Genomic DNA, 13708 nt, shown 5'->3' with positions numbered 1-13708 from the left:
CACTTCCTCAATAAATCACTTGTGAAAGCATCCTCATCTTAGGCTCTGATAGTGTTATGGACAGAATGTTGTGTCTCTCCAATGTTCATTTTTGAAGCCTCACCCCCCAATATTAGGATGGGGTCTTGGGGAGATAAGTTTAGATGAGGTCATGAGGGTGGAGCCCACATGGTGAGAGTAGTGTTTTCATAAGAAGAGCAAAGGAGACCAAAGCCCTTCCTCTCTTCATGCAAATGCACCAAGAAAAGGCGATGTGAGCACATGGCAAGCAGCTCACTGACTGCAAGTCAGGAAAAGGGCCATCACCAGATACCAAACATGCTGGCACCTTGATCTTGAATTTTGCAACCTCCAGAACTGTAAGGAATAAATGTCTGTTGTTTAAGTCATCCAGTCTACGATATTTTGTTATAGAACCTTGAGCAAGGAAATCCAACCTAAGACATTTGTTGATAGACAATTACAAGTCTTTACCAAATTACTAATGGTTATTTATTTATTTTTTTGGCCTTACTATTTTTTGAAGAAATCTACTTTCTCTTTAAATATATTTTTAAGTTCCTATGAATTTCTTTTCTTTCTTTCTTTCTTTCTTTCTTTCTTTCTTTCTTTCTTTCTTTCTTTTCTTTTCTTTCTTTCTTTCTTTCTTTTTTTTTTTTTTTTTTGAGGGACTGGATATTTATTTTAAAAAGATACTTGTTCAATTTTCAGTATCAAAACAGTTGCAGTATTTGGTTTCTCTTTCTCCCAATTGGCCTCCAAAGGGACCACACCAAAGGAGAGACATTTTAAGCCAATAATCTGCGCACCTAACAGACTGCACAGAAACCTCACAAAAATGGGGCATTAGGGAGGGAAAGAAACTTAAAGATCAGCACACTGCCAACCCAGACTGCAGGGAGCTCTCACAGCCAGATAGGGTGGCCAATGTGCCCCAATCCCAAAGAAGCAAAGTTTCAAAAGAATACAAAATTTAAAAAGTTTTGTACATAAACTATTCAAGATTTCTCCAGCACCAACTGGTACAAAGCACAATAAGATGACACTTTTAGAGACAGCAGCTTCAGACTCAGGAGAGGGTGATGAGATAAGCTTTATTAGGCTAAATCAGTGGCAAAACATAATTTTCTTTCAGGAGAGCAAATAAGGGATCACTTCAACATAAGGGGTACATGATCCATTTTGTGAACTACCAGGGACAGGGTAGAGATGGGACAAGAATTTGGTCTCTCACAGAGAGGTCTCACCATTTTAATTTGTTCACTTCTGATGAAAAAAATAAATTGCCCAAAGACACCTAAAAGTTGAAACCTAAATGTCACTTTTTTTTTTCCTCTAACTTCTCCTGGAATGACCTTTCTGTTTTGGCTAGCACCTGCACAAAGCAATGATTCTCATAGTGGAGACTTTATCTGAGCTCTATGTGGCTCTCAGCAAGGCAGGCCCATTCCTCTGTCCCTTCTCTATGGAGAGGGCAATATGGATTGAGCTGAAAAATTACCTCAAAAAAGTGAGAAAAGGATTAGACTGCTGCTTGAAAACTGTGGAATTACTTGGAATGTTTTACAAATGGTTGCCATGTCAACAACAAAAAAGGTAATAACAACATGCTTTTAAAGACACTGCATTGTGCTCACACTCCCTTAAATGTTGTTCCCAAAGGCGTTCAGCCTCCAGCCCAATCAAAATCTCTGAGGAGAGGCAGAGACAATTTGGCGAAAAAGACCCGGGTGGGGGGTGGGAGGGGTGTGGGAGGCAGTGAAAGGAGAAAGCAGCCATCCAGTTAAAGATCAGCCCTCAGTAAAGGTCAGCTTCAAGCAGGCGGGTCTCAGGAGGAGTGGGGGTCAGAGGGAGGAGCCATGGCAGGCAGGACTGGTGGCTCTACATCTCATTCAGGTCAAGCAGAGTCTGGCCCAGCATCCTTTGTGTACAGAGGTGTTCCTCTTTGGTGTATTTCAGTTTATTTTCCAAATCACCAATTGTCTTTTCCAGCTTGGCTGCGGATCTCTCAGCAAACTCAGCACGGGTCTCTGCCTCCTTGAGTTAATCAGTAAGAATTTCTGTCTCTTCCACATTTTTGTCTTCTTGTTGACTTTTCTTCAGCAGCACTCAGACACTTCAGGTTCTGGTCCATCAGTCTGATCTGCTCATCCATCTCTTGGCAACAGGCCTCTGTGCATTCCATGTCTCCCTCAATAATCATCAACTTATGAGCCATCTCCTCATATTTCCTATCTGCTTCTTCTGCAACGGACTTAGCTTCTATGAGTTGGATTTCCTGGAGTTCCATCTTTTCTTCATTTTTTTAAAGCTTGGTTTTCAATAATCTTCTTACCTCTCTTGCTCTCATCGGCAGTGAACATGCAAATTAACCCAACAAAGATGGCAGCGGCCACGGAGCTGGAGCAAGCAGGAGGCTTGTGTTGCCCCCCGTGACGGAGGAAGCCAAGCTTCCTGCCCAAGCTGGCCTCTGCTCAAGGAGGGGCTGGAAAAAAAAAAGAAGGGTCTGGGAGCCTGGATGGTTGGGAGGGGTTGCCAGCCTGAAAACAGCCATCAGCTCCTCACCCAGGCTGGCCACACCCCCATGGGGTGAGGGTCCCCGCTGGAGGGCTTGGCCAGCCTACAAACAGCCATCAGCCCCTTACCCAGATTGGCCTGGCACCCCAGCGGGGACCCCCACTCTGAAGGGAGTGTGGCCAACTTGAAAACAGCCCTCAGTCCTTCACCCAAGCTGGCCATATCCCCCAGCAGGGACAGTCACCCATGGGGGCGTGGCTGGCCTGCAAACCACCACAGGCCCCTCGCCCAGGCTGCCCCACACCCCAAGGGAACCCCCACCCTGATCCTGGACACCCTTCAGGGCAAACCAGCTGGCCCCCACCCTTGCACCAGGTCTCTGTTTATATACTAATAATCTACACTAATAAAAGCGTAATATGCTAATTAGACTGGGAAACCTTCCAGGAGACCTTCTGGATGTTCTTCTGGGGCCGAGGTAGAGGCAGTTAGAAGCCAAAAGGGGAGGGCAGTTGTGGGTGATCAGGCCGGTGGGGGGGCATTGGGGATGATCAGGCTACAGATGGGGGCAGTTGGGATGAGAAGACCATCAGGGGGGCCAGTTGGGGGCGAGCAGGTCAGCAGGCAGAGTGGTTAGGGGGAATCAGGCAGACAGGCAGATGAGCAGTTAGGAGACAGCAGTCCCCGATTGCGAGAGAGATCTCCAACTGCCAGTTTAGGCCCGATCCTGTAAACTGGCAGTAGGACATCCTTCAAGGGGTTCCAGATTGGAGAGGGTGCAGGCCAGGCTGAGGGACACCCCTCCCCTCACCCCGTGCAAGAATTTCATGCACTGGGCCACTAGTAGTGGTATAAAGAAAAATGGATGATTCAAGAGAGATTGAGAGAGTAAATTCCGCAGATTGGTGGTTGTTTAATTATGAAGAGTGAAAGAGAGGACTTTTGGATATCAAAGTGGGTGCCTGTTGGAGGAAACATAACATATTCTGGAAGTATGACACTTGAAATGTGTCTGAAAATGGGTTCTATCCTAAAAGTGAAATATGAGGCTTGTGCTGAGAAATGGCCTTTAAAGTAAGGGGGGAAAATGGAAATGCAAGTTGTAGGAGTAATATAATCCAGAGTACAAGAAGAGTGAGAGCAAAATAGAGTATTAGGGGAGGTGGGAGGAGAGAAATGTGAATGATAAAGTTAGAAAGATAGGTTGGCACTAGATTGTGGAGAGCTATAACTATCATCTAAGGAGTTTAGACTAGACAGTGGGCTCAGGAGATTAATAAGATTAAAGTGAGTGAAGCCATGACTCCAAATTTTCTGGGTAGTTCTAAGGTTAGTGGCCTAAGAATAGAGTAGTGAAAAAATCACACACACAAAAAAACAAAACATAACAAAAAAACAAAAACAAACACACACACAAAAACAAAACAAAACAAAACAAAACAAAAACAAACACACACACACAAAAACAACAACAACAACAACAAACACACAAAACACAAAAAACCCTGTGAGTTAAAGGGGCTGGTGGGATTTCTATGGAGAACTATTTGCCAGACATTTGAAAATATGTGCCTTTAAGTTCAGGACTGGAGATGTGGATTTGTAAGTCGGCTAAAATAATTAAAGCTGAGTTGGGAAAAGGGATAAGTTGAAGAGATTACCAAGGAATGAAGAGCGGTAAGGATTTCAGAAAATAGACACAAAATGAGAACCTTAGAAATTGTACCGTTATTCACAGGACATAAAGAAGGGCTGTCAATGACAGGGCCAGAGAAGAAGTTATCAGAGAGGTAGGAAATAAACAAGACAAATGTGATTAATAGGAAAAGCAGGGTAGCTAAGTGTTGTAGGAGGAACGCAGGGATTAATAAAGCTAAATTTCTTACCCTTCAAGTCATAAATTAATATTGAGAGGTCTGGGGGAAGTTCAATAGGCTTGAGGCAGAGGGACAGAAAAGACGGGTCCAAAAAGAAGAGTAGGAAGAGAGAGGATGGCATTTTACAAGGAACGCTTGTTGAACGAAAGAAGGTTGAATTGTGGGCCAATCTCCATGTGACTAGAAAGCTCCTGGTAGTACCTCTAGAGTTTTAATTTATGGTTGTGGATCTGCTATTGTTTTCCATTGTGTCTTGCAGACCATAAAATAATGCAGCTGAAATGATTAATTCACCTTTATGTCTTTTCTGGTCATTTTTTAGTACTCAATGTAGTTATTTTAAAATAATTTAATCCACTCTCTCAGCAATCTCAGAGTTTGCAGCTTATACTTTATGGCTGCACAAATGACTGGTTGGGTTCCTAGTTATGGTGGAACTGACACACTGATGCCTGCTGTTTCCTCCAACCCAGACTCCTTGGGTTGTACAGAAAAAAAGCCATGCATTACAGGAGTGAGGAAGAAAATGTTCAGAAGTTGTTACTGGATTTCTCTCAGTTTAATGGAGATTTTTTTTGTTGGAAATTTATCCAAAGGACAAGGATGAGTAGCTGATTGCTTGTTGGTAGGCAATATGGTGGCTGCACAAGCTGCATAATGTATATAACCACACACTTAAGACCTATGTTCATATTTCTCTAGATATTCTAGAAATAGAAATATGCAATGGAAATTAAAGAGCATGATTTTGTTGCAATGCCTTCCTAACAGTCCTCATTTAAGCACACAATTACAGCTGCATGGAAAGGGCATAGGCCTGGGAATCAGGAAGACTAGGGTTTAAATCTCTGCTTTTACTAGTATGACCCTGGCCAGGTTCTTTCACATTTCTGTGTCTCAAATTCATCACCTGAAAGCAGGAAGTAATATGTTGAAGACTCACAAATCTACATTTCAGCCCAGGTCTCTCTCCTCATCTTCCTATCCTTATGTTTAACTGTTTACTTGACACTATGTAGGTGTTTAATGGGCAACTCAAATTCATTTTGTTCAAAACCAAACTCATCGTACTCCCTATCCCAATAAAACAAAGCATTGCTCTTCCTGAAATTTTCCTAGATTAGTGAATGGGTCCTCCTTCCAGCCGGTCCCCTGAGCTAAAGATGGGCAACATCCCTGACTTTACCTTCTGCCTCACCCATTTTCAGTTAATCGCTACGTCTTATCAGTGTTATATTCTAAGTGTCTCTCCACTTCTCTCCCTGCTTATTTTCACCATACTAGTTCAAGGTACTGATATCTTTCTGTCCAGATTTCTCATCTCCCACCACTTGCCCTCTTATAACTAATATGTAATCTCACTGAACTGCTTTTAGTCCTTGAGATATGCCATGCACTTGATTTCCCCTTGGCCTTTAAAAGGGTAGTTCTCTTTGCCTGGGATGTTCCATCCTTCTTTTGCTTAAATGCCATTTACTTTGGGAGTCTTCCCTCATTCCCATCCTCTCCTGGACCGGGTTTGGTATCTCTGCTCAGCAGCTCCATAATGCCTGGAACTTCCCCTCATACAGTGCTTATCAAGTATAGGGTATCCCCCAAAATGTATACACACTTTGAACACTTATAAAGGCAGTGTATATTAAAATACATTTCATTTTCAAAATTGAGCTATCAGCTGTTAAAGTATATATACATTTTTGAGTGAAAATGTTATGAGGAAACCCAATATATATGAGATAAAATAAAGAAATAAAAAATGGGAGAAGGAGGAAATTTATAGCTCTGCCTATTCCCCAGAATACATCATCTTCCTCAGGACAGCCCCTGGAATAGTTTGACTATTACTAGATTATATGAATACTAAATAATATATTTTGAACATTTACTATGTAACCAAGTGCTTTAAATACATCATATCACCCAATTTTCATAACAATCCTATGCAATAGTGTATTATTATTTTCTATATTATGTAAATAAGGACAATAAGGTTTAAAGAGCTTAAAAAACTTTTGTCCAAGATCTTTGTGGTAGTCATTTCCCTAGATTGCTGCCAATGATCCTTACCTCCTGGTGTTAGTGCCTTTGTGTAATCCTCTCTTACATTGAATAAGAGCTGGCCATCGTGACCAGTAGAAAATCAGAGGTGATGGTATGTAACTTCCAAGGAGAGTTAATTATGTCATTGTAGTCCTACCTTGCTCTCTTGGATCACCCACTCTGAGTAAGCCAGTTGCCACATCATCAGGACACTCAAGCAGCCTGCAGAGCCCACATGGAAAGGAGCTGGGTCTCTCTGACAATAGCCTGTTCCTACTTACCACATGAGTGAGCTCCCAGCCCCAGTCTAGTCTTCAGCTAACTGCAGCCCCAGCCACATCTGACTACAACCTTGTGAAGAGACCTTGTGCCAGAACCACTTATGCAAGCCATTGCACAACATGGCCTCCCAAATGTGGGAGTTGGGTCAGTTGAAGTTTGCTTTAAGCATTCACTATAATATTTAACTTCTCTTTTCCTGCAGCACTTCATATTTGTTTTTATGTTAAAAGTTTTGTTTGTTTGTTTGTTTTGTTTTTATTGATTTCAGAGAGAGGCAGAGAGAGGAAGAGAAGGATAGAAACATCAATGATGACAGAGAATCATTGATTTGCTGTTTCCTGCATGCCCTCTACTGGGCCTTGAGCCTGCAACTTGGGAATCGAACAGTGACCTCCTGGTTCATGGGTTGACACTCAGTATACCCCTGTTTTGAAAAGAGTAAAGGGAGTGTACCAAATTTTTCTGCCATTAAAGTAAGCTAACAAATTATAATAAAGCAAGTTAAAAGAATGTTAATTGAAAGGAGAAATCCTGGTGCAGGAGAGAACTGATTGTGCTCTGTCCTTGGTAGACTTTTGAGTCATTCATGCAGTATATTGTCTGGAGAGTTCTAGTGAGTCATGCATTGCTAACTATGGAAGAAAAGTGTATTTTCTAAAGCTGTCTGTTATTCCTCATGTCTTTCAGTCAGCATCCACAAATGCTGTACCCTATTGGCTAGTGATCTAATGGAAAGTTCCTTGTAGACAGATCCAACACAATTTCCCTCTAAATCTGATAAATTTGGCACAAGTCCCTTTATTTGGCATGCAAGATGTTTGCATTAACATTGTGACTTATTTTGGGCTTGGTGTTAAGAGGATTGTTTAGTAGCAAAATGGAACATTTGGATTTTGTGGCAGTCAGGAAGAATGCTCTTATTTTATAATGAAACGACTGAACAAAGGTTCTTTATAGTGATTCATTCTACTTGTGGGAAAAATTTATTTTTACATATATTCTATCTTTATTGGATACACAAAGCTGCTTTACTTTCAGTATTCAGGCAGATTTTCCAGCCAGTGATTTGGGAACAATACATGTAAATTATAAAGATAGGTTCCTCTGCGAAACGAACAGGATTGAAACTGTAGGATTAAATGTTAGGAACCAATTGGGTTCTATTCCTAACTAGGCCAGAGCTTGTGTATAACCTTGAGCTATTCATTTAACCTCTTTTTAAATTTAGGTTTCATGTTTGAAATAGGCAGGAAGTTGCTTACCTATTAAGCAAAGGCAGAAACAATTTCCTGACAGGAAGATGACTAAGCAGCCAAGGAAGCTAAATAGCCTCTTGTCTTAGAAGTGTTCAGGGAGAGAGGCAGACAGCTGCCTGGATGAAGGGAACTGGGGTGCTTGAAGAAGGGGGACCAGACCACGCACATGAAGCCTCACATTTAGGAATAGTAAAAAGGCTGTGTCACGGAGGGCCTGTTATTTGCCAGGCACTGTGTTAGATTCTGGGAGATAAGTTTCTGCCTTCACGAAGTTTACTTTGAGTCTGCTTTGTTCATGTTTGAAATCATTCAGGAGAGTTTCTGTGATTTTATTATCTGCATCTGAGTGCATATATATATATATATATATATATATATATATATATACACACACACACACACACACACACACACACACACACAATTATACAGGATCAATGCTCAAAAAATATAATCATGGAAATCATATGGGAGAGGAGTCTGATATTGTATGGAGTATTGTTAAAACAAGCCATGCTATATAACAAGGCCTGGCCCACCTTGTTAGATGAGTGCAGTGAATTCACATTGGCAACATTCATTACCTGAGATGAGAGCATGGGGAATGCTTTAAAATTTCTTCACAGACTTCCAGGTCGGAGTTAGTAGGTCCTCCTCTCCTCTGTCCCCAGAGGGGCTTCTTACCAATCTGATGAAGTGTAGCTTGGATGGTGATTGGTGGGTCTGCAGCAACTGACCAATCGATTGGAACACACCAGCTGCTTCTAATCTCCTGCAGTCAGGGGCATGTCCAATGGTGGTGTCCTGGCAGTGAAACAGCGTCCGTGGTGTTGCACCAAGGAATTGTTCTCAGCTCACATTCTTACAAAGCAATGGTTCTTCCTACCATAACAAGTTTGAGATGCTCCTCCTCTTGCCAAAGTACATGCTGCTCCTGCAGGGGAAATACAACCATAGATGCAGGGAAGAGCAGGTGAAGAGACAGCAGCAGCATCACACAGTGGGCCCTCTGTGGTTTCTCAAGTCCTTCTGTGTTATTGGCTCATCTGTTCCATTACTGTTTTTAAATTAAAATGGCTCCAGCTCCTATCCTACTGAGTTAAGGGATGGGGTATCCCGGAAACCTTGAAATATCTCTCATGATTATGTTTACATTTCTCCAAGTCATCTCTAAGTCAGAGTTTCTGTTCAATTGAATTCTTCATCAACACTCTTCTTATTACCCCCTGCCTGTGTTGTCCATCTCCTCCACAGGATACTGTATTAGGAACTGCCAGATTCCTTTATACCCCAAAGCACCACAGATCCAAGGTAGCTCTGGGCCTCAGATCAGATAGCTTGGAGAAATATTTTATTAAGCTGCTCAGCCAAATTCTCTGTCCTGATTCTTAAAGCACCATTGTGTTCTTCCCTTTAATAGCATCAAGACTTAGGTGTAGTTTCCTTTCTCCTGCATCTCTGTACATAGAAGGGAGTAAAAAGGTAGGAATTTATTTTTCCTTTGAAATAAATATGCCACCTCAATGCCCCTAGGGAAGCAGAAGTGGTTTTACATTTTTATCACAGAAGGACAAAGGAAATCAGTATTTCATAAAGCATGTTGATAGGAAACTTATATTTCTTAAGAGGTCCTTGAGAGGTCCCCAGAAAATCCACTGACAAAGACTCAGTTTTAAAAATGACGTTGTAGCCAATTCTATAAGCAAAGACTACAAACTTAGCATTCCAGTTAGTCCACGTGGCACAAGACAAGTTGGCATGAACGAGACATACATGGGGGTTCTCTAATATTAGAACAAGAGGTATCCATTCATATAACTTAGTGAATATGAATAATATGAATAGCCAAGCCCTGAGAGAACTTGAGATCAATGTCACTACCCCCAAGTTTTAGTTATTTATAAATATCCTATATAATAAAGAGCTAATATGCAAATGGTCATCACACTGTCACAACATCATGCCTTAATGGCTCAGACACTTAATACTGGGGAGAGAGAAATGAGGACCAGCCAGGCACAAATGAGCTTGTGAGAGAGGAATGGGGACCAGCCAGGACAAGCTGCCCGCCCAAATCTTGGGTGCCAGCGGCTGGGCTGAGCCTGTGCCTGTGGCCCGACCCTGGAGAGGGACATGCTGCATGCCCCTTGGTCCTATGCATCAGCAGCTGGGGCTGCGGCCTGGGAGAGAGAAAAACCACCTACCTCATGGTCTCTGGTGAAGCTGGCCGGAGTCCTGGGTGCCTGTGGCTGGCCAGAGGGCGGGAAACCCAGGCCTGCAACCAGCCAGAAGAGGGAATCCCGGTTCCTGGGTGCAGGGCAAGGCAGAGGCAGTTAGGGGCAATCAGGCGGGTAGGGGAGCAGTTAGGGGCAATTAGGCAGGCAGAAAGAGGGGTTAGGGGTGATCAGGCAGGCAGGCAGGCAGGCAGGAGAGCAGTTAGGAGCTAGTTGTCCTGGATTGTGAGAGGCAGTCGGACATCTCTCGAGAGATCCCAGATTGGAGAGGGTGAGGGACCTCTCCCACCCCTCTGCCCAGTGCACAAATTTCATGCACTGGGCCTCTAGTCTATATTATAAAAGGCCTGTAGCCCTAACGCGCCATAACAACCAAAGACCAGTGTGTGTGGGCGGGGCTGTCAGTGTGGTGGGGTGGCTGGCGGGTGGGCGGGGCTTCTAGCTTGGCAAGGACATATGGGTGGGTGGGGCCACGCCATTTCATGATCTGGGCTTCTAGTACATATGTAAGTATTTAGAGTTCATGATCCCTCATTCTCATTGTGGCTTTAGTTATTTTCAATAACTTACTCTGCCTATCTTCAGAAAACCACTTGTTTATGTGTGGGCAATACCGGGGAGCAGCATCGTTTATAGAATGCTGAATTAGCTTGGCTTATTTATAAAAACTCAACCCTAGAGTAAGGCCTGAACTTCCTCTGCATTCAGCAACTTTTAGAAGGAAATATGATAAAGTATAGCACTAAAAAACAAACAAGCATGTTTTCAGAACAGCTATATTGTTTTCTTTCCAGTAACACATGAGTCTTATGGTTTTTCTTGTGTCATATAGCGTGTAAGTTTTTTTGCAAGAATGTGTGGGAGGCAGTTAGTCAGACATAAGCAGAGCAAGGATGATAGGCTGATAGGCCAGGTCCGGTAGGTCACCAGGGCAAGGAGCCATAGGTGCCTAGAAAATGGCAAGTGTGGGCTGGGACCTTGCCCCCAGGGTGATCTTTCTACCCCAAGCATGTGCTGGCCATGCGATTTAGACTCTGACCTTTCCTCCCTAGAGATAACATTTAGGTCTCTTAAGTATTTCAGCTCCAGGTCCAGAAAAGCAACAAAACCAGACAAGCCATGCCAAGGCTGATCTCAGGACCAGCTGCCTTGAATAATGTCCCCCTGCCTGGGCTCAATCAGTAAAGTTCTAGACCTGAATATTCTATTGAGATCTCTCCCTGGGACCTCCCCTAAAATCTCTACCCTTAAAACCCTTAGGATAGAGGACCTAGTGTACTCTCCCTCCCAGGAGCACACCCTTCCTTCTCCTTCCTTTATCTCTATAACTTGTTTCCTAAGCCAATTTCTTCTACAGATTACTCCTTCTACCTCTGTGACTTTTTAAATAAATGTTCTCTTGTAGTTTTAGCCTTGGCTCTGCATTCTTTCTTAGCCAGAGTTCAAGTACCGAGGTTGCTGAACCCAGGTCCAGTCTGACCCCACCAATCTAAAACCCAGTGTGTTCCTGCCAACAACAAATGTATACAGATGAAATCTGAGGAGGCATGTGGTTGAAGTAATAGTACATTTCATGGCCTTTCCATAGGCAGTTAACCACATGGCTGTACGCTTCCTTCCAGGCCAGCAGTAGAGCGTTTCTTGGCTGCTTTGTCTTCAGTTAAAGGGATTGCCAGATTAGGTCAGGCCCACCAAGGCTTTTTTTTTCTCTTTTAATTAATCAGTGTCAACTGATTAGGATTCTAATTACAGTAGTGATATCCCAACATATTCACTGATTTTTCCCATACTTAAGGTTGGGAGGGGGATTATATTAGTTCTGTATATTAGGGGGTAGGAATCTTAGAATTCTACCTACCACAAATGGTGACTATCTTTCATGTTTTAGAGCATATTAATAAATATAAAAGTTTAAAATCTCATTCTAGGGATCATGTATCAAATTGGTACCACGTCTTTATTCTATAGTGTCTTTCTTCTTCCTTCTAAAAGTTGAAACAATGAACTGTTTTCTGTATTTGGTATAGGCTTCTCCAAAACTAAACATAAGATCACATTAGAAAAAGTCAGTATGACATCAGCCATCTCTAGAGCTAACACATCCTAAGCAATAATTTGTAAATGGGAACTCAAAAGGTTTGGGAAATAGATAACATTTAGCTAAGGTATTAAAACTATGAACTCAGAAGAGTATGCTTATATCAGCCTATGTAAAGATGTAGACAAGTTAATTGGTTTCTGCACTGTGTAAAGGAAGATGATTTATACAGGGGAAATGCACTGCAATGAACTTAGTAAAGGATTGAAGCAGAGTTGTTGAATTTGATAATAACAGCTACTAAAATCATCCCATTTATTTCACTGGGTTTGGTACCCAGACAGGAAATTCTTTCCACTTGAATTTGGTTTTCTAGATACCTCACAAAGATTTTACTGGCCAACAGGCATGAGAACTACAGTATTCTTTGTGATTACATTTCTTAATGAAAAGTAATAGACATTCTAGTTTATATATTCTTTTATGCATTTGATTAAAGTTAATTGTCACCCTAGAATCCAACTGTCTCTAGGCATACCAACAGAACTCACCCTGTAGACATAAACGTGAGGGCTAGACTTTAACTGAGATGACCAAGCACAGTGTCATCCCTTGAGATCCTGACCAGCCCCTGGCCTAGACAACAACTCTCTCTTAATGTTCCCTATTGCAGCGTGTTGGATTTATAACATGCGTTGAGAAGGCAATGTCAGTGACCTCAGTATTTGGAGCTCAAATCATCTGGTGGCATGGGCTGATAACCTAAATATGTTTTCAGCTGAAATGAGCAAGTGGTTGCAGCAGTTACCACAGCAACGGTGTGGCTGAAACCCTTGGGAACTTTCTGCTGAGGAATAAGGGGAGGATCGTGATGGCTTCAACATGAATTAATAGTGACTTTTAGGATTAGCCTACTGGGAATCCTTTATTTTTTTTCTAGTAAACATAAGTATGGAATCAATAGAAGATGGCAGGCAGCACAGGTAAAGGCAGTACTTGTTGCCTCCCACAACACATCAAAATTACAACTAAAATACAGAACAACCATCGTTCAGAACTGCCTGAAACCTGGCCAAATGGAAGCCCTAAAACTAGAGATTAAAGAAGATAACAACTTTAGCTGGTTTGGCTCAATGGATAGAGCGTTGGCCTGTTGACCAAAAGGTCTCCGGTTTGATTCCTGTCAAGGGCAGATACCTCAGTTGCAGGCTCTTCACCAGCCCAGGCCCTTTTCAGGGCTTGTGCAAGAGGCAACCAATCGATGTGTTTCTCTCACATAGATGTTTCTCTTGTCTTTCCCTCTCTTTTCCACTCTCCCTAAAAATCAATGGAAAAATATCTTTGGGTGAGGAAGAAGAAGGAAGAGGAGGAGTAAAAGGAGGAGGAGGAGGAAAAGGAGAAGAAAGCACACTGAGACTGGTAGGAGGGGTGGAGGCACACTTGTGAGGTGTGTTTTTACTTAGG

The 13708-nt window shown here is 42.5% G+C and overlaps 1 pseudogene across 1 annotated transcript; it reads right to left on the bottom strand.

Moving 5' to 3' along the window:
- Positions 1-1803: 1803 nt before the first annotated feature.
- On the bottom strand, positions 1804-2363 carry LOC311619657 (tropomyosin-like; annotated as a pseudogene). The gene has a single exon. The product of its transcript is annotated as a tropomyosin-like (transcript).
- Positions 2364-13708: the final 11345 nt, after the last annotated feature.

The sequence above is a fragment of the Pipistrellus hanaki genome (assembly GCF_964339955.1).
Source record: "Pipistrellus hanaki genome assembly, chromosome: 3".
NCBI classification, from domain to species: Eukaryota; Metazoa; Chordata; class Mammalia; order Chiroptera; family Vespertilionidae; genus Pipistrellus; species Pipistrellus hanaki.
Note: the sequence above shows the minus strand (reverse complement) of the source record. Positions and strands in the feature narration are given on the sequence as shown.